Source organism: Dermochelys coriacea, chromosome 13 (genome assembly GCF_009764565.3).
Source record: "Dermochelys coriacea isolate rDerCor1 chromosome 13, rDerCor1.pri.v4, whole genome shotgun sequence".
Classification (NCBI taxonomy): Eukaryota; Metazoa; Chordata; order Testudines; family Dermochelyidae; genus Dermochelys; species Dermochelys coriacea.
Window position 1 is genome coordinate 14029941 of NC_050080.1, and position 21594 is coordinate 14051534.

General features: G+C 40.6%; 1 long non-coding RNA gene across 1 annotated transcript in view; it reads right to left on the minus strand.

Annotated features, from left to right (window-relative positions):
• The window catches only part of LOC119842149, a 145494-nt gene extending 124000 nt beyond the window's left edge, over window positions 1-21494 (minus strand). Inside the window, exon 1 of the long non-coding RNA XR_006275437.1 lies at window positions 21409-21494. This is a non-coding gene — a long non-coding RNA (uncharacterized LOC119842149). The remainder of the gene's footprint in view (window positions 1-21408) is intronic.
• Between the last annotated feature and the right edge of the window lie 100 nt (window positions 21495-21594).

Sequence of the window (21594 nt, forward strand, 5' to 3'; positions counted from 1 at the left end):
CGAGGCCAATATTCAAACAGAAAATTCACTTTTATTTTCGACAAACTCGAAACGGTATGCAAATGCAAAGTAAAAATCTGAACTCCTGATCTTTTTTAATTTTTGTTGCAAATATTTTGCACAGCTATGGTCACATGCTATGGTCAAACATCCTGGTATGATCTCCTGGATTAGAGTATATAGCATTCTGCTTCATTGAGGATTAAGCTGGAAAACAAAATTATGCATTTTTACATAACTATTGTTTATTTTAAAAAATATTTTTACAAATACTTAGACCATTATCTGAACTTGGCAGCATCTGGTCATATTATGCTTTCAGTTGAATTAATATGTTCTTATGTTCATTCATCCTTTACCTAAAGATGTATGGGTGCAATGGACAGCAGAATGTGGCCTTCTGGTGCTGAAAGCTACTCTCTCATTTATCAGTCAGACATTGTAGGATCCAAAGGGATCATCTAGTGTAAACACCAATATATCACAGGCCATAGAATTTCACCTAGCAAGTCCTGCATCTAGCCTATCAACGTGTTGAACTAGAGAATCTTTTAATAACATAAACTTGATTTACAAACTCCAAGTGATGTAAATTTGCCTGTAGTAATTTGTTAATTACTCTCGTTCACAAAAATTGTTAGTTTGTCAGGTATCTCTGAGTATAATCTAATACACCAGCACTCCACTGAATATATGGCAAAGAAGATTATATAAACACAGGATGTCTGTCTATCTAATAACTGAAGGATCCAAATGAACTTTTTTCTGTTATTAAAGCCGACAGATACTGCTCTAGATCAGTGGTGGGCAACCTGCGGCTGTCAGGGTAATCCGCTGGCAGGCAGCAAGACAGTTTGTTTGCATTACTGTCCACAGGCACGACCGCCCGTGGATGATCAATGCAAACAAACGCTGTCTGACGGGCTGCGGGCCGCACGTTGCCCATCACTGCTCTAGAGTATTAAAAGTTTAAATCTACCATTCTGTTTGCCTTGAGGCAACCTATTGTGTTAGGTAAAATAAAATAACATTCTAAGCTTTGCTAAGAATATGTTAATTCAAGATTTTAAACTCAGATGAGAAAATTATCACTTATCATAAATAAATTTCAGTTTAACATTTGCCAACAGGGCCCTTGTACTGTTGCATTAAAGCATGTTAGTCATGTGGACAATCACAGTGCTGATTTTATGTTAGAGGAATGACATAATGCTTAACTTGTTAATGAGAACTCTTTCAACCTACACATTCAAGCTCAGAAGTATCAGTAATGGCTCCAGCTAACTTTTTAAAGCTCTGCCATGAGCCAGAAGAACATCCTTTCTTGGAAAGCCAACTAACTGGACACACAAAAGACCAATAGTACATCTGACATTTAAGGGTACAGAAATCTTTAAACTCTGAAATGAAAACCCAAAGCCCATACCAGCATGGCTGTGACTAGAGAAAAAAAAATTAAAAATTTCCCTCTGCGTGGTACTTCCAAAATACACTTAAAAAAGCAACAACAGCTAAATCCTGCAACAACAAAGCAATATTTGTTTAAATTCAGTTATAATTCCAATAACACAACTATTGCCAAGGAAAAGTACAAATGGTCCTGACTGAAGAAACACTCTCTATGCACAGGAGAAGTAAAGAAAACAGAAGAGGATTAACAGTTCCTAAGGTCATAGAAAGTGCTGTGGTCTCCATCCAGAGGGACCAAGGAATGAAACAGGGGTGGCATAGAGCAAGCCCTGAGATTTTAGGTGGCAAGGGTACATAGACTTGCTATTACAGGGAGTGCTAGCACCAGTAAGACCTGATTTAAAAAGGTCGGGATCTATTTGTGCACACAATTTTGAGCTCCTGTGTGTGTATCTGCATTTGTTCATGACAAATGTGTTGAACAAGTAGGACAAACACTTCTCAGGAATGGTCTGCGTTTACTTGGTCCTGCCTCAGCATAGGAGGCTGGACTTGATGACTTCTCCAGCTCCCTTCCAGCCAATGTTTCTATGATACTATGACACTGACACTAGTGCACATACTACTCAAGTATTTGTAGATCAGTTGGCTAGACAGATCCTTAACTATCCATTTACATGACACCCAATTTGTCATACATGCACCATGGCTGCATGCACAAGTATACTGTAGGGTGAATGTCCTCTGTAAACATTTAAACCTTAAATCTGTAAATTTAAGTGGGATTAAGTGATGCATAAGCCTTGTTTTGACCCTGCACATGGGTGAATTTTACCCTACATTTGCATGCTTTATCCAAATGTATGCACAAGTCAGAATCTCTTTTTCTAAAATGTGGCCCTTCCACTTAAAAGAATGGAAAACATTGCTGGCTATAACTGACAAAAAATAACTTCTAACAACACTTAATAAATATTCTACAAACAGCCACATCTCTCATTCACACATTAAATATTTTATAGTATCTATGACCTATAAAAATAACTTTGAAGGCTGTAAAATTAAGCAAATGGAAAAAACCTTGGGCGGGTTTATCACAGAGATAAATTTTATATTACAAAAAAAGGGGCATCAACTCAGTTTAACAAGAAAAACAGACAGTCTACATTAGATCCAGCAGGTTGAACTGATAGAGCAGAAACTCTTGTATTCTTAAGACTCTGTTTTATATCCGCTACTTTGTTCTTTAGATTCACAGCTGATTTTCTGATTTGGAGATTCCATTATGATTTCTTTAAAAAAAAAATCACCCCATTACTGCCAAAATAGACACATGAAATGTGATGTAAGTAGTACTTAAGATATCATCTCCTATGTATTATAACTATAATAATGATTTAATAAGAATTAGTATTAAATTACATATTATATCACATGAATACAATGATCTAAAGCGATACATCATCTCAGGAAAAAAATATTCTGTAAAGATCCAATCTCGCATATCTTTTGTTTAACCCTGGTACAGTAGCCTTGTTATCATCCAACTGATCTATAAAGTCAGTCCTTTTTAATTCTATCCCACCTCCCACATATCTCTCTGAACTCAGAGCCTACAATAGATAGAGAGGATTTAAAAATACAGAATAAAAAGAAATTGAAAGACTAAAATAATTGTTTAAAAAGAACTGTGCCTTTGACTGTAGCTTCACCAGCTGGGAGCTTTGTGCCCTCAGGGCCTGATCCAAAGCCCATTGAAGTGAATGGAAGTCATTTGAAAGACTCCCATTGACTACAATGGGCTTCGGATCATATGCTCAGGGTAGTTGTGTGCATAACTCACATTAACATTAGTCTGTCTTCCCTTATCTTGTAACTTTAAAAAAAAAAATGTTCCAGGTTTTTAGAGTTGACAGAACAATCCTTAATGTCCTCTCTGTCACTAAGCCATATTTCCAACAGCACTGTGTTTCTAGTAACCCTATCAATTTGATACTGTTGCTTTGTTCTTTCCTTGTAAGTAACTATAGAGGTTTTAAATCTTTATTAATAAAAAAGGGGGTGCCAATTCTGCAAATACATGGGTAAAATGACATATCTGAAGTCCCGTCAAATTTCTCTATTTGTGTTGAAATACTCATTGATTTACTTTGGAGAACCCACCATTTGCATTCTATGCAATTACATATATTAATAGATCTCATGAAAAACTGGGCTGTTTTCATGTTCAAATTTATATTTACAAACATCATACATTTTCGGTTACCTGAAGCCTGCTTAGGTTAAACACAAATCAAAGGGGTGGGATTCTGACAGTGCATTTGAACTTGTCACCTAAAGCAAATTCCCCTGCAGAAGCATGAAGAATCAAGGGGTTTGTTCAGAACTGTGTGTCACCTCTTTTTCTTTCAGTTCTTAAAGGACAAGCAGAAAAATGTAAATTCCACATTTATAAGCCTGAACTTCCATCCCTCCTCCTCTACTGTGTTGGAGCTGATTGTTCAACATGAAAATTGAATTCAGGTGTAAACAGTGGTCATTCAGTGTTTTTCAAAGGAGTGTATATGCTCACAGCCCATGAATATTCCTCCAGTGGAATGAAAGTACAAAAGTAAATTAATTATGATACAGTTTAGCTTTCCACTCGCACTTCACTTTACAATAAATATGCAATCTAGCTTTTAACTTTTCACTGTAAATGAAAAATTTAAAGAATTACCATGAGGTACTTTTTAACTATAACAAAGGAACCTGCTATATTTTGAGATCTTTCATTGGTGAAAAATAATTTATTTTAATCTAAATTTCCTTAGTATTTTATCAAACTACTCTTTAAATGGTGTATGCTGTATTTCAGGCACATATATTCATGTAGAACTATGCATGCAAGTATACAGGTATACAGTTATTAATGAACAGGGATGAGTTTTATTCAAAAGGAGGTTACATAGTGTGAATCTGTCTTTCCTTGGTCCTTACAAATTATTTTTTTAAAAGAAGAATTAATGATATATGTGGAATTCAGATTCTCCTCACACAGGGATTGATCCAAAGCTTATGCCAGTGAAAGCCTTTTCATTGGCTTCAATGAGCCAGATCCTCAGCTGGCATAACATGATGTTGCTGCATGAAAGTGAATGGCTTTATGTTGATTTACACCAGCTGAGAATCTAGCCCAATGAACTTTGGATCAGACCCACCTTTATTAAATTTGGTTGGTACTTTGGAACATTAATTGGTTTTATTATCTTGCGCATTAAAGAAATTAGGTAAAAAAAATGTCTTCTGCACTATCCAGCGCACAGCAGCAGTTCCATACTTTCAATGAATGCTAAAACAGGTCAAACAGTATTCACCAATACAGAAGTCAGGGAATTCTGGCTTAGTCAGCATTCAAAAACTTGTCTTGTTATATTGTAATTTACTAAGTATTCAAGCTTTGAAATTGGTCCTCAGGTCATGAGTAGTTCAAATATGGCTTAGAAGGATTAGATTTTGTCGATAAAAGACAATTTCACTGTACATACACTAACCAATGAAAAATATATTTCCGCTGATGATAAACAAAATGTACAGATAGGCAAATAAGAAAAATGCTGATTGAGAACCTAGAATTTGATTTAAGGGTGAAAATGTCACATATGAAGTGGACAGTTTGTGTTTTAATTGCCTTATCTCCATTCACATTTGAATTCATGTATTTTGTGCATTTGCAAATGTATTCAACCAAGAATATTTGTATTTATGTATCTGACTGAATCATACATATTTGTAATAAAAGCTTAACAAATTCATGAAAAATAAAGCAACTGAATACAATCAAGTGACACTGATGTTCTATTGTTCACAAAATATTTCGGGCCAGATCTTATACAGTTGGCATAAATTGGCATACTGAATTCTTATATATACTTTTCATCTGTCCATCTCAAAGTGCTTTACAAATGATCATTACCCTTATTATTCAGAATGGAAAACTTAGGCACAAAGGTGAAATGACTTGCCCAAGGCCACCAGCAGACCAATGACGCAACCAGAAATAGAATCCAGGTCCCAAGTCCCAGGCCAGTACGCTATTCACTAGGCCACACTGCATGCATACTCCATTGACTTTAATACCATGCGGATTGCAGAGGATCTATCCATAGTAGGAGTCAAACCTGCTGTTATGTGGGGGGAGTCAAACCTGCCCTCCATGAGCAAACAATCCAGTGCAAACTCCATGCAGAGAATCCCAAGGGAGTAAACTGTGTAGGGGACAATAGGACAATAATTTAGAATCTCTTTGTAATTGTCTCTAAGGTTAATTTTGTTCTATTCAATGTTTCTGTTTTCTAAATATGTTTTCTGGTGCATTAGCTCCTTATAGATGTGACAACGCTTCATTCTGATTTGTGTTCTTTGCTTTACAGGTAAAACTGTTCATTTATTTCCTTAGAGACTATCCAAGCCTGCATTTCTCTGCTATTTTAGAGACCATTTGTTTCCAGATTAACTTCATTTCCACATGAACAGATCACATTCACAAAATCAAGACCATCCATGTACCCAAAATGCATTAATCTCAGTGATAGTGAAGGCTTTTTGAAGGTAAATGGAGACTACAATTTTCTGGTCAGTAGCTGTTAATGTATCCCTCTAGAATACCATTACAGCATATATCTGTCAATTTAAGCGTTAGAACGTAAGGAAATGTTTTCTGAGCATCACACTAGTCCAGGGAAGTTGATAAATAAAATTCTCTTTAAACCATTAACACTATGCCCTCAGACTTTAAAATAATACAAAACAAAAGGATATTAACCTACTAAATAATAAAAACCCAGGATAGCCTACTATAACAAGGGGGTGGGGGGGGGGGAGAAACAGCCCTAAAGTTCCTGTTATACTGCTCCTTGTGCTTGCCTACTTCACCTTAAACCTAGAAGCAAAGGAAACCATATGCCCTCTTGGTAAACTCAGGTAAGTGAACAAAGCATTCACAGCTCATAAGCTTTATCCTCTTTGACCGTAAACATGCTGTTCATGGCAAGCCCCACTGCGATTATTTAGTTACTGTAATGCATATGATCCTCACTCCTGCAGAGTTTATGATTGAAGAATTCATCCCTGCTAGGGACTGAATAGAGAAACTTGTCTTGAGCTGTAATACAGTATATTCCTCTTCAGCTGTCACTCATGCTGGACCACAACTAGTCTAGAATGGGACCAGCAGGTAGAGACAGAGGGCATCACAAAAACTGCTCACTCCGCTGCAACACACTTTTCAGTTCCACTGAGCACAAAGAACTGTGCTAGCACATACCAAAGGTATGGGGTCTACACTATCCCAGCAGGCATGAGCTAGACTGCCTCTAGATCATTACAAATTCCCAACCATCTCATATTTTATATGTGAAAGCATCTTTCTTCAATCTGCTCAAAGCAAGATTAGTCCACATGGTGGTAAAAAAGCCTGTAGCCAGCCTACACTCACAAACCCTGAAGAAGCTATGCTAGTGCTAGGACAACAATGGTAGATTTATTTAAAATAGTCAATTCATGGCATTCCTGCAGATTCCCCATGTGTTTAGGGAGCATAGTCAGACAGCTACAATGTACTCTGGCCCCTCTTTCTGGTGGCTTTATGCTGCTCAGACAATACAGCTGAGAAACTGCCATATTGGGATAATTGGGGTTTGGGGACATGTCTGGATTAAGGGAATCCTTGGGCGCATAAAGCCAGGATAGCCAGTTTTATGACATCTGCTTCTGCCTTCTCTCCTACTACATTCTTGGAATAGTGGTTAGGCTAGACAGGAGTATGGCCAGAGCTAGCTGGTGCAATGGTCACTAAGGCACTGTTTGTGCCAGCGTAAGATATGCCAAGGACACAATTGACCATGGCTGGCCCCAGGCTTTGGGCAGTTTAGAATCACCTTCTCCCTCCTATCCTCAGGTTCTCTGTGACTGAAGAAGGGGAAGCCTACCCTATTTTCCTCTTAGAAAAGCATCCCACGCTAAAGACAGAGGAAAGTGTTACAGGAGAGTACTATGCCTATATCTATTTAGCATAAATTGTTTATACATAGAGTGCCATTAGATGGCACTCAGTACTATGGAGCATAGCTCCTTGGTTTTGTTGGACAAATATAATTTCTTGCTGTGTATTGCACATAGCTTCATCTGTGCTGTGTGCCATTCACAGAGCTCGTAACAGAAAGTCTCCAAACAGGTCTGCTCCTAGATCGCATGGTGATTAAGTCACGTATACATATCCACAAGAACCAGAAAGATTTCCTTTGAGCTACATTTTGCAGGGATCTGACTAATACCTTTGCAGGAAACCAGAAGTCTGGAGGCTAAAAATACTGTCTTAGTAAGACATCACTTTTTTGTATCATGTTGGGTTACCTTTGTTAAAGTTTCATTATTTTTAAATAATCTAAAGATATTAGTTAAGGTTTTGCTTTGCAAGAAGTGCAGACAGTTAACAGTAAACATTACCCTAACAGAATTATCCATTTCCCTTTTTAAAAAATACTGGAGTTACAGAGTTTAGGAAGACACCTCCAGGACTTTGAAGAGCAAGCAGTTTTATTCATGATTTCATATCATATTTTTCCTAAGAGGACTCAGGAAACATCCTTATTGTGTTTCCACAAACCTTAGGAAAAAGGCAGCTATGATGCTCAAATAGAACCTTGCATCTTTGTCCTTCATTCATGAAGGAAGGTTTACAGTATCTGACAAGCTGTGTAAAGTAGCAGCCTTCCAAGAATCAGTAGCCCAGCCTTTATGCTTTCTATTGTTGCTCAAATGTGCAACCACTAGTTCACCTCATTAAAAGAAACCAGTAAATTCAAGGAAACTGAGCCCTGTGAACAATTTCACAGTGGATTAGGCCCAAATTTATCAGATGCAGCTTTTTTTGTCACTGTGATACAGGAGGACAATTCACAGTGTGCAACAGTCTGCAGAATCACACCTGTATGAACATCAGTTTTAGACCGGTTCTATAAAACATGTCAAAACACAGGTTGGCTCAAGACCAGTTAAGGTCCTATGCTTTTTATTTAGACTGTCTTGTTTACTTGCATAAAACATGTATCTGTTAAAGAAAAGGGGGTCAAAATAAGTTGTACATGACTCATTTTCTACCATTACTCTGAATTTCTTGGCTTCTGAAGGATTTAAAACCCTTTATGTCATTGAAGTACAGCATTTTTCATAGTATAGTTTATAAAAGTTATAGTTAAAAACTTTGAGAAACAGGAACTGAGAAAAATGAGAGGCAAAATGGAGGGAAAAATATTACTTAAAACAAATATGAGATGTGTGCTTATTGTTACCTCTGCAGCTTGAGACCTTACATGAGGGCTGCAGGTTTAGGAATGTGTGTGTGGGGGGGGGGGTCGTTATTTAACTTAATACATTAAAATTTGCATACAATGTCAGGAATGATGGCTATGCTAGAGGTCACTTGCACAGTTTACAGAGACACACTGTTTATGGGAAAATAGAATATCCCAAAATTTTCCAATATATTTAAAGGCTCAGATTTATGGCTATAATTGGTCACATGCAGGATACAGGCAATGGAGGTGGGGAAAAGCAAGCATAGCAGAGACACTCCTGTGTGCAACTGATCCCCTGTATCAAAACAGCCTCTGGGGGACATTGGCAGATCCCCCATGTTATGGACCAGGCTAATTCCTGGCAGCTCTAGAATATGCGGGGTATAGAGCACAGCTTGATTGCACCAGAGAACCTCATCCTTCATCAGCAAATTGCAATTTCAGTTGGTGTAAACTGTGACATTATTTTGAGAGGAAAAAAACTTCATTACCACCTGTTTCCATTATATTTCAGTTTTTAAGAAAGGCATTTAGAAGACAATAGTTTTTGCTACTTTGAGTTCTTTTTCAGTCATTCAAGTTGGCCTTATTAGCAAGGAAACATAAGAAACAAAAATTCTCTTTCGCTTATCTCTGCAGGTATCATATACTCCAAATGGTGTCTTGCATTTTCAAGCCAATTAAAATCATGCTGTGTTTAACTGTAACATAAAACAGCTGACTTTTTTTTTTAACTTACCTTGCTATGCAAAGTGTAAGGTATCTTTATTAGTATTTGCTAATGATCCATATTTTTAAATCTTTCCTTATATTAAACTTTTTGACTTTATCAAATGAGTTTGTAAACTAGACAGAAATGATGGGTGCACAGTGACTTCTGTAATAGGTCATCATTAACAATTCTAGATGTACATCACTTTCAATAACATTAGTACAAAAATCAGAAAAATAGGTTGCATAGTTTTACAATTTTTGGTAATATATAAATATTGGATATATGCACACTTCAGTCACATGACAGGGACTTCTCCAACTTCCACTGACTTGTACTGAAGTCTTGACTTCCATAGGAGTTGGATCAAGCTCTCAGTTTCCGGAGATCTATTTTCCAGAAGACAAGAAAAACGATCCCCTCTCCCTAAATCACAAATATTTGTAAATCCAATGATCCCTTAGTTAAATATCAGATATAGGACAAATGGTCAGCTTGTTATATAAGCTAATGCAATGTCACTACATGATGCTAAGGTATTATTATTGCTGAGTCACTTCAAATTGTAGTAATTAAACTACATTAAGGTAACAAATCTGGGGCCAAAATCACATTTGATGAAGTGCATGCATTTCCATTGACTTTAATATAGTAGCAAGCATTTATACCAGGTGTGAATTCATCCTATGTTTTCCCTAATAAACATGATCACTGGTCATGGCTGCTATGTTGTAACTTATAAAATGTATATTTTAACTCATTTTTTAAAACAAACAAATGTAGCATTTGGGTGAATTATTAGTATGTCAATTTGTATTTTTATTTAGACCATAATTACTTGGTCTGAGCTTGTAAGATCATATTGTCAGCTGTTGTAAATTGGCGTAACTCCACTGAAATCAGTACTGAACTCAGTGGAGTTATGCTGATTTATACCAGCCCAATCCCAGGATAAGAAACATGGAAATCTTGTTTAATTTCCTTGAAAAGCTTGAAGTTGAATCCTTGTGGAGCGGAGGCACCTTTCCTTGAGCAGTTCGTTCATATGAATCACAACATGGTTAGTTCATAGCTAGGATTCTGGAACGACGTCTATCTGCAAGATTTATCCAGAAGTCTGAGAACCTGATCCAGAACTCACTGAAGTCAATGGGAGTTTTTTTGTTAACTTCAGTGGTGTTTAGTTCAGGCTTCTGGCTACTGCTATGTCAGTGGAATTAGGGGCTTCCAAGGGCAATGAAATAGATTGCTTTGAATTACACTGGCATTATCCCCTTGATGACAGGAATTATAATTTCTTGCCTCAGTTTCCATGTAGCAGAGTTGCTAGTCTCCTGGGGTTAATGGGCCAAATTCATCTCAGTTGTGACCCTACTGACATCAGTGGAGATCACTCAGGCTATAACTTTGGCCCAGCAAGTCCATGTATTTATACACTGTGGTACAAATTGCTCTAAAGTAATAGGAGAGACGGCACCATGACCTTGAAAGCCAAATTGTACATGACAATTTCATCTTGTGGTGTTTCAGGCTAGAGCATTCAAGGAGGGGGCATAAGGGTGGCAGTTGTCTTTAGGTTTTAATGAAAATGAGCCGGCACCTCAAACTTGAAATGATTCTTTACTTTTTTCGATAGCTAACTTATGTCTTTCTAATAGGGCCCCAAAGACAGAGAAAGATAATCAGCCAATCAGTACAAACTATCCCTTACCAAAATACAAATACTCGTGTGCAGTCTCTTCAGAAGCGTAATTCATGTACAAAGAATGTGGTGTTCATGCTATATTCCTGTAAGAGATTGAAAAGTTCAAAGTAATACAATCTCACACATCGCTATCTTTTGCCGTCATTACAATTCTGTGTGTCTTTTTTTAATGGTTTTGACTGCAATAAGAGAAAATTGACAACACGCATCCTTTCTCTTAACAAAGACTGCAATAGGAAAAAAACTAAAAAGACTACTAGTCATTCCTGTTACCATGTGAATATATTAGTCTTGTGTCCTTGGTTTTCATGATTCCTACTGAGGCCTTTATCTTTCTTTTCAGAAAGATTTTAGCCCCAAGAGCACACAAAATCTAAAGCCATTGGCTCAGGTTTAGATACCTGTTATACTTGGGAAATAGAGAGTAACTCCAGGCTTTATGGGATGGAGTCTACCTCTGTGTTTGTACAGGATCTATCAGAATGGGGAGGATCAGGGCCTCTAAGTGCTATAATATTATAATTTGACATTTTATAAGGATAAGAATCTGGTGCATTTTTATTTTCCAATTAATCCCAGATTCAGACAAATCACAATTTAAACCCTGTAAATGAAAAAATAAAGAAATAATATTAATAATATTCTGAACATCAAAGAACTTGATTGCAAGGTTCCAGCTCAGACTGAATGTTTACAGTCACTTCCTTTAAAATATGCATTTGAAGGGCCTAATACTGGTCAGAGGCTACCTAAGACTCATCTCGTATGTTCATTCATTTTGCTCACAAAAGCAGTATTCAGGGGCACAAATACCTTTTGAAAATGTGTCCCAGAGATGAAATTCTGCTTTGGAATCTGCGTGGGTTTCCAATTATAGGATTTCAATAGGATTTCTCAAGGGAATAACTGCTAAACCTTGTGAGGGGTTTGCTACCTGGCCAATGCTGGCCACGCCTCTGCTTCGGAGGGAAGAAATTTGGCCCAAAATATCATAATGGAAACCTGAAACAGCCTTATCTACAATGGTGCAGAATTTGTAACAAAGACAATGTCTAGTTAGTTGCTGATAATTAAAGCTTGTTGGAAATTTTTCAACTAAACATTCTTTCATCAAACAGTGCAGATTCCTCAAAACCAGAACTTTTCCTGGACACTAATCTGTTTTAACAAAAGTTTCATTGGGAAGTTCTATCAAGTCCAGGATGGAATTAGAGAGAGACCCATCCCAGAGTAGCACAGTGGCTAGGACACACAAAGTATGGGATAAAAGCCCCATGGCACAGCTGAGATTGACCTGTGCTAGCTGGCTCGGCCTCATGGGGCGAAAAATCGCTGTGTAGACGTTCAGGCTGGAGCCAGAGCTCTGGGATTCTCTACCCTCGCAGGGTCACAGAACTCAGGCTCCAGTCCAAGGGTCTACACATAAATTTCTCAGCCCCAGAGCCTGAGCCCAGGTCAGTGGACCCAGGCCAGCCACAGGTTTTTTTAATCTCTGTGTAGACATACCCTCAGAGACCCAGGTTCAAGTCACTGCTCCAAATCGGGCAGGGCAGAGACTTGAACCTACCTGGGTCTTCCACTTCCCAGGGGAGTAGCCTGACTGCTAGGCTACTAGCTATTCTGGAGTGGGGCTCATGGGGTTTTTTTGCAAGCAATTTTGAAAATTCTAGTTTTTGTTCAGATGTTGACTGAAAACTGCCAACACCTCAACATTTTTCACTGAACACAATTCTTGGGTTTTGGTATCCCTAATAGTAGTAATAATTTTGAAGTAGATTGGTATCAAAGTTTTGTACTCTTTCAATAAAGTAAAAGTGACAGCAACTTTCCCTGTGCTATTTAGTTTAATGAGCAATCACCTACTTTACTGAACTTTTACGTCCTGGATAAAATTACAATGAAGGGTTATACGTCAATATAATCCCATTCATGCTAATCAATATTTAATGTATTTGGAGCAGATAACCCAGACTTGAAAGTTTGTGTGATTTTTTTCATGGAAACAACAACACAGAGCTTGTAAGTAAGTTCTTCTCTCTCTTAAAAAACTATGGGAACAACAAACCCCACCTCCTAAAATAATCACATTAAAGTTTGCCTACAGAGACTGTCCCTGCTTAATTTGATTGTGAATGATCTTCAAATGCATAATCCAGAAAAATCTGTTGAGGAAGGACAGGGAAAAAAATGAAACTCAATAAACGCAAATTATTCTTTCAGATCTAACACTTGCTGTCTATTCAGACAGTTTGGATCTGATGAGAATTAATGCAGCAGATGGAGCACAATGAATGGTCGCTGCTCAATTCCATGGATCATCATCATCAAGCTGTTACAGGATTTCTCTATACATATTTTTTGTAAAAGAATAAAACTATAGTCTTAGAAAACAATGAAGTGTAGCTAAACTAGGTATTCCTGTGCTGCTCCTAAAAGAGCATGCACAGTTTGGATATGGTCTAAACGTACCCGATGAAGTAGGCTGTAGCTCACGAAAGCTTATGCTCAAATAAATTTGTTAGTCTCTAAGGTGCCACAAGTCCTCCTTTTCTTTTCCTTACTTGTTAACTTAACAACAAACCATAATCCTCAGTCTAAATTGTCTCTCGAGTCTGGCTGTTCCTAAATCTTTTCCCTAGAGGATCTTCACTCTCCCTGATCAGAGTTCCCTCTGCATCTAAGACATTCTCAAGTGCATTATACTGTACTGCAGATAATAGGACCCACATCATCTTGGAATGAGGGATGGGTCAGTAGACATCTATCTCAACATGTTTTAGCAGAGACTTAGCGCCTGAGATAAAGGTGATTTAGCTGAAGATAGCTGCATCTCTTTACAGGGTGCTAGAAATTGATATGCCATTCACTAGAGTAGGCATTTATACATAACAATACTCATTCTTAGGCTACCGTCCATAAACTTTAAAGCCTAAAGCGGCTAATTTTAAATTACAAAAAATGAATAGAAAAGTCTCCACGGAAAAGCACAAAATGTGTGTAATTCCCTGTAAGAGACTAGCATCTTTGAGAACACACTAGCAAGCATCTGAGCAGCAAGCCGAGTTCTTGGAAATGTAAAAAGCGCAGTACACAGAAAACACATGCAACTTTAGCGCCCTCATGGCCAAGATGGAGTCTGCTCTGCAGGCAGCTCTGGCCAAGAGACGGCGTGCGCAGGAATGCAGTAGGAAAAATTTCTTCCACACCAGGGGCACCTGTTCCAAACCCCTCAGAGTGAACACACCCACGCAGGCTAAGTACAAAGGATATAACAAAGGGAGATATTTATTTACAGATGTATAGGAGGAGAAAAACAACAAGGGGAAGTATAGGGGGAGCAGTAGAACAGGGTTGCATCCAAACCAAGGCCCCACAGGCCCAATGGTAGCACAGTCTGACAGGGCAGACACTGAGCAATGCGTCTGCACACAGTGTTCAGGAGTCCCGAGCCAAGTTCCAGTCCAGCGCTGGGGCTTGGGTGCTCCTGGTCGTCTTCGGCGCCAGTGAACTTTCCCCAGCAAACCCCTCCGGTGCCCTCTTCTGCCGCTCTCTGCACAGCCACACAGAGCGACCACCTCCCCACTTAACTAACTAGCAGCCTCCCTCTTTATTCCCAGTGCAGAGTCACAAGCCCCAGTACTCACAGCCCCATGCAGCTCTGGGCGGCAGTGATACTGGGTCCAGCTCCGGCCTGTCCTCCTTGGGCAATTCCTCCCTGGCACAGTGCCCCTCCTGGCTCCTGTCCTAGGGTGTCCCCGATCGGCCGCCCTGTCCTTCCCAGGCTTCAGGCAGGTTCTCTCCTTCACTTTGTCCAGGGCCTCCCTGCTACAGCCCTTCTCTCCCCAACTCCAGAGACACACCCCCAAGTTTCCCTCCTTTCTCTCACTGCTCCCCCTCCCCAATAGGGAAAAGATTTAAAGGGGCCATGCTCTCTAAATCCCAAGGGGTTACACACAGACATCAGGGTTTCATAGCAATATACACTACACCTGTGCCCGCAAGGGCAGGGGCGAGATACCAGCAAAAGGAGGACACTCAGGCCTAAGAATAGTAAACTTCGCTTTATTGAAGGAAGGAAGAAAGAACTTGTGCTCCAATCTGCGCGGAGAGCCCCTAGGACGTGCTGAGGGGCTGCAAGGGACTCTGGCCATTCGGGACAGCTGACAGGCAGGACTCCGCCGACCGGGGAGGGGAAGTAGGGGGGAGTCCTCTGCGGCGCTATATTCTCTGCGCTTATCTCGGGGTTACATGGGGTCAACAGCTGCTTACATTCTTATACGTACGATTTATGCTTATTACATAAACAGACTTGTTTACAGGCAAAAATATGCTGAGCTATACTACAATATCTTTTGGCAGGGTCTGTTGGACAAAGTTCATTGAACTGCCTGCATCCTCCACTTACATCCACTCACCTACTCAGTCCACCACTTAGCTCCTCGCCAATCTTCCACAACCTTGCCCCTACAACACCCTTCCCCAGTCTCTGGCTCCCTTATAGCTGCAACAGAGAAGTTCAAGTTCCACTACGTGTCCCCAGCATGGTTCTAAACAGCTGTACTATAGAGAGAGGGCAGGGAGGAACAAAAACAAAATAAAACAAAAACCACAGTCCAATTTAGGGGTAATGGAGGCAACAGGAAAAGCATCCAGACTTGGTATTTGCTTCTAGGGGCAATGGAAGGGGTAGGGCCTACAATTTGTCTCAGGTAGAGCCAGTATAAACCAGACTGGCCCTGTAAGAAGGGTTGCCCTGAAGCTGCAGGTATGGAAGCCTGTCTGAACTGGACCTACATGGAGTAGGTTATTCAGAAAAGCAGTACAGACAACTCCATGACTAGGGGCTCCCAAATCAGGAGATCATCTTAAAAATCATGAGAGTTTTAAAAATAATACATTTCAGTTCTTTTTATTTGCCTTCTGGTTTCTTGAGCCTCTGGTTACACTCCAGGCAGGTTTTTAATGTTATCTTCACAACCACAAAGGCTAGAATTTTTTTTTTAAATGAATGAAAACTGAGATTTTCATACAAACTTTTGATCCCAGCAGCGATTATTTAAGAAACACACAAAATGTCACAAAAATTGTGATAAAATTGTGAGAATTGGCAACACCGGAAATGATGACCCAAGACAGTAACAAAGTTGGCCTTTTCTTTCTGAGTCAGTGGAGGGTAATTATTTCGGTTGCTGCTTTATTAAACACACTATACCATAAGAGTTCAATATTTTAGGGAAACAAACACTTTTTCAATATATTCATCACTACAAATCTCCACTGTGATAAACAAGGCACGTCCCAGGATCAGAAAGCTACTACTCTTCCCAGAAACCATAGAACAGTGGTGGCAACCTGCAACCCGCACGCCGCCCGTTGGTAGTCCGCTGGCAGGCCGCGAGACAGTTTGTTTACAATAACCATCCACACGCCTGGCTGCCCACAACTCCCAGCAGCAGTGGTTTGCCATTCCCGGCAGCCAGCATGTCCCTGGTAACAATGCAGGGCTAGAAGTTAAAACTTTATTCCACTGGAAATGAGAAATTCCCAGCTTTCAAAGGTGGCCACTGATTTGTGGTGCCTCCATTTTGGTTGCCAAGTCTGAGATGTTGGACCTGCTTTCAAAAGTCCTGAGACATTAGTTAGAGTTGTGGTTGCTCAGCAGGTCCAAACTGTCTCCAGTGGACAGTGGGGCAGATTCCATGTGGGGAACTTATAATGGGTTTGATTGTAATGGTATCCCCATATCCATAACAGGGTAGAATGACATGGACTTAATGAGGCTTCAGCAATATTCTCTGAACGTTCCCCCCCTTGTTCCTCACTACCCCACACAATCCTGCTTCAGCTTCATAACCTTTGATAAAGTCCCCTATGTAGCCCTCCTCATCTAAAATTGGATTTTCCATTCTACCCTATACCCCATTTCTGTTGTTGCCCTGAGCCTCTCTCATTCCTTGAATGAGATCACTGCCAAATTCTCATGTACAGTTAGTTATAAAATAGGTGTAGTAGAAAGAGAGTCTGAGACATGAGGCCTGGTATAAGAGGCCTGGTGCAAGGCCTAAGGGCCAAACTAAAGTCAGGCCCTGCTGATATAAAGCAAAGTTAGCAAGAATCAGGCTCTGAGCAAGTCAGGTCCTGTTACAAAGCAGATGCCTGCTTGCAGGTTCACAGTCCGATACAAGAACTTGGCAAGAACAGGCCTGGCTTTGCAGAAACACAAGCACTCCTAGGCACTAAGTATTCACATAAACAGATTCCGGAAGGGTAGTGGTACCAAAACACCCTGATACCAGATTATGGTGTAAACAAACCCCTCAGAAATGATACAAGGACACCCTGGCCCATCCTAAAGATAAGGTCAGGATGACAGGCTGATGGATAGAGATGTTTTGATTGAACCAACATCAAGGTTGGTTCAAAGGTGGTAACTAAGCATGTCAGAAGAGCAATATATAACCTGTTTGTATCAGTCTATAAAAAAGAGGAGTCACAGAGGGGGTGTCTTTTCCTGGATGAGGGTGAGAGCAGAAAGTCCCGCAGCTCACTGAGTTGGTCCATTGTAATGAGCATGTATGTGTTTGTGTATTTGTAACCACTGAGCCAGGGCACCAGAACTGGGCTTCGTTAACAATAAACCTGGCCGAGTGCCTTCATCACTGAACCGAGTCTGTGGTCGTCTTGGGCAGTTCAATCAAAGTCTGCTGTATGGGCTATCTGGCCAGAGCCAGCACAGCACGCAGAGAGAACATACACACCACCAGCAACGGACAACAAAAGACATTAAAAATGAAACTGACATTTAAATTTGCAAAATAGTTGTGATTGTATCAATGCTCATTACCATTTCTCAGCATGGAATGATTTCTATCAAATGACAGTAAAAAATATACATTAACAAAACATGCAAATGGAACAGTTAACACATTTTTATTGATTATGCAGCTAAAGTGGAAAATAAAGGTGGATGGTTTTTCTACTCTCAATCACTACTATCTTCAGAGATGATCTACAGAAATAATGACTATTGTATATAACATATATACACGCACACACACACGCACACTACACAAATGCTCTTGATTAAGGGATAATAGAGCGTATCAGCACTTTAAAGTACAAGAGGACTCTGACGTTAATTAAGCTATGCCCATTTGCACCAAGGTCCGTAGCTAACGGTACCAATATGAAACAAAATCACCAAAAAATAACAATGAAACCCAGATGACTTCCATTTGTGGATAGGCCAAAGCCTATGAAGTTCAAATGCGTATTTCTTGAGAATCATGGTTCAGATGCAGGATCTTATTTTGGCTGTTTATAGTGCTACTCTTGAAAGGGGAGGCTTATGAAATTCTTAGCCATCTCTAAACTTTCCAGTGGGGTGTTCACCAAAGCACCTCTCTAGTAAATACACCTGGCATCTTTGCCTTTGTTTTTTCTTTTTAAAAAAGGCCCAAATCTGAAATTTAATAAAGCACTGTGAAAGTGTGTGTTCTGTGGCTAAGTGATATTTACAGTGTCAACGTATGCAAGCCTGCATTAAACAATAAAGAGATCCTTAAATTAATCCACCTTTCAGCAGATTGTGATGGCCTTTGATGACGGAGACAGAGTTCACCACTGCTTTCTAACATATTTCTTGAAAGTTTCAGAATAATGAGATGTCTCCGCAAGTATAAAATGAAACATCATTCTCCTTTAACTACAAATGATCAAATGACTACATCAGTCCTCAGTTCTGTCCCCTAATATGCCAAGAAGGACCAGTAAGGCAAAGCATGGCTCTATACTACTCTAACTCTTGAAACACACACAGAGAAGTAACTCAGAAAGATGCTGTCATTAAAATAATGGTAAAATTGGATCATTAGAAATTTTCATGCACGTACACATTGAATAGCAACAGATACAAACAAGAGGGGAGCAATTAAGTGAGTCCCTAGGGTCCCCCATGTCCTGTGAAAAACCTTTAAAATAATAGATTAGTATACAAAAAAAGAAAAGGAGTACTTGTGGCACCTTAGAGACTAACAAATTTATTAGAGCATAAGCTTTCGTGAGCTACAGCTCACTTCATCGGATGCATCCGATGAAGTGAGCTGTAGCTCACGAAAGCTTATGCTCTAATAAATTTGTTAGTCTCTAAGGTGCCACAAGTACTCCTTTTCTTTTTGTGAATACAGACTAACACGGCTGCTACTCTGAAACCTATACAAAAAAAGAGATTGACCCCAGGATGCAAAAGGTTTAAGCTGGCATCCTAAATACATTCAAGAAAGACTCCTAGAAACCAGTGATGTGCAGTTCAGCAAGGAACCCAGGGGTATTAATTACCTTGCTTCCATGCTGCAATCATGTTTTGTTGAGAAGTAAAGCTAACTAAAAATATACACAAACCACTGCTTCTGAAATGGTGTTCTAAACTGGTTATCAAAAGTAAACTTTCAAAGCATCTAGATATGATAAGGTTCAAGTGGACATGGTGATGAACCCTCCAGTCATTATTGGGCAACAGCAATATCATCATGTAGCACCATATAACTAAAAAAAGAACAGGAGTACTTGTGGCACCTTAGAGACTAACAAATTTATTTGAGCATAAGCTTTCGTGGCTACAGCCCACTTCATCGGATGCATGCAATGGAAAATACAGTAGGACCATATAACTGTTTTTTGTATATTTGAATCCCACATGCTTTTAAAAAGGAATGAAATAATGCAAGGCAGAAGCCATCATGTGGTCTACTTTGCAGTTAGCCATGACTTTAAGGCACTGCATGGTAAATAACATGAAGGGCTAACACAATGTAAGTGGGGGAATAGTCCCGCTATTGTGGGGAACTTTCCTGGCTTCTGCATTACCCCAGTGAAGTGGGCGAGTGAAAGGATCTGAGTCCTCGCTCTCACTTCCTTTACCCAATGGCCTTCCTGCTCTTGAGGACTCCCCTTCCACTCTCCTGTCTGGCAGAGTCCTCGTAACCCCAACAAGGCTGGGCCCAGGATTCCTGGGGGGCTCGACCCCAAACCCTGCTGTGGTCACCGAGGACAGGGGCTAGAGTGTCCCCACTCCGGGATACTCTCTCTGCCATGGGCATTTCTCTGACCCACTGACCATTACATACAATTTAAAGCAAATGCAAGTTATTTAATCAACAATTAATTTTAAAAAGAATAAAGGAAAAATGGCAAAGGTTAAAGGAAACACATCACCCCGCTCTGTGGCAGGGAACATCACAAACAGTGTCTCTGGAATGTCCGGGCAGTTCACAGTCTGTTCCTTGTAAGTCCCAGGCCTTCTTCTCAGGCCCTGGCTGTGCTGCGGGGACGCTGTGGGTTGGACACTTGCTCTGGTGGTGGCCACACGCTCTCAGGCTCTAAGTGGTGGGACCCTTCTTCCCAGTGTCGCCCCCGCCCTGTCGGGGTTATGATCCAAGCCTGGCCTGCAGAGCCTCTTGGCTGAGGCGTCTCCCTGTGCTGGGCCCGCTGCCCAGGATCCCCCTCGCTCTCCCTAACTGCTCACAGCACCCAGCTCTGAACTGCTCCGGCTCCACCACTCTGTCTCCGCACTGCTGCTGCTGCTCTGCCTCCAGCTCCCTGGCCTGCTTCTTTGGCCCCTCTGGCTCTGGTTGCTGCAGCTCTGCTCCCAGGACAGGTCTGCTCTGCAGGCTGCTTCTGTGACTCTGCTCCCAGCACTGACCTGCTCCTGGGCTGCTTTTCTGGCCCTTCTGGCTCTGGTTGCTGCAGCTCTGCTTCCAGGGCAAGTCTGCTCTCTCTGAGCTGTGCCTCTGGCTTTGGGGCTGCAGCTCTGCTCCCAGGACAGGGTCTGCTCTCTCTGGGCTGCTTTTCTGGCCCCTCTGGATCTGACCCAGCTCTGCTCCCGAGCTTAGCTTGGGCCCCTGCTTTCTCCTTAGCTCAGCCCGACTCTGTCTGACCCAGGCAATTCCAGCTCACACAGAGGACAGGATCTCCCTGATTCCCTGATTAGCCTGCCCACCCTGTCATTCAGGCTGACCTGGAGTATTGGCCTCTCCTCATTGTTCCTGGGTACTATCAGTCTCAGGGTCCTGGTTTCCCATAGACCCTTTCCCTTTTAGTACTGGGAGCTAGCAACTAAAACACCGCCACTGAATGTTACTAAGGGGGCAACAGTCCCCTTACAACAAGAAAGACATCTATCACAGCTGAAGGGCAGGTCTGTGAAATGCTTAATTTAATAACATGTTATTGGTTATCATTCTTACCTTGGAGCAGTATATTGGCAGAGACCCAAGGTGCTTCTAACTGGTGTTGGAATCTATTTAGGGTCATGTGAGGAGGGCTTTAGGGGAACTGTAGGTGCCGCTATTTATATCTTTGCAAAGCACCATCTGGTGCTAAGAATGCAGTATTGCAAGGAAAGCCACACTAGCTTCCCACTGAAATTGTAT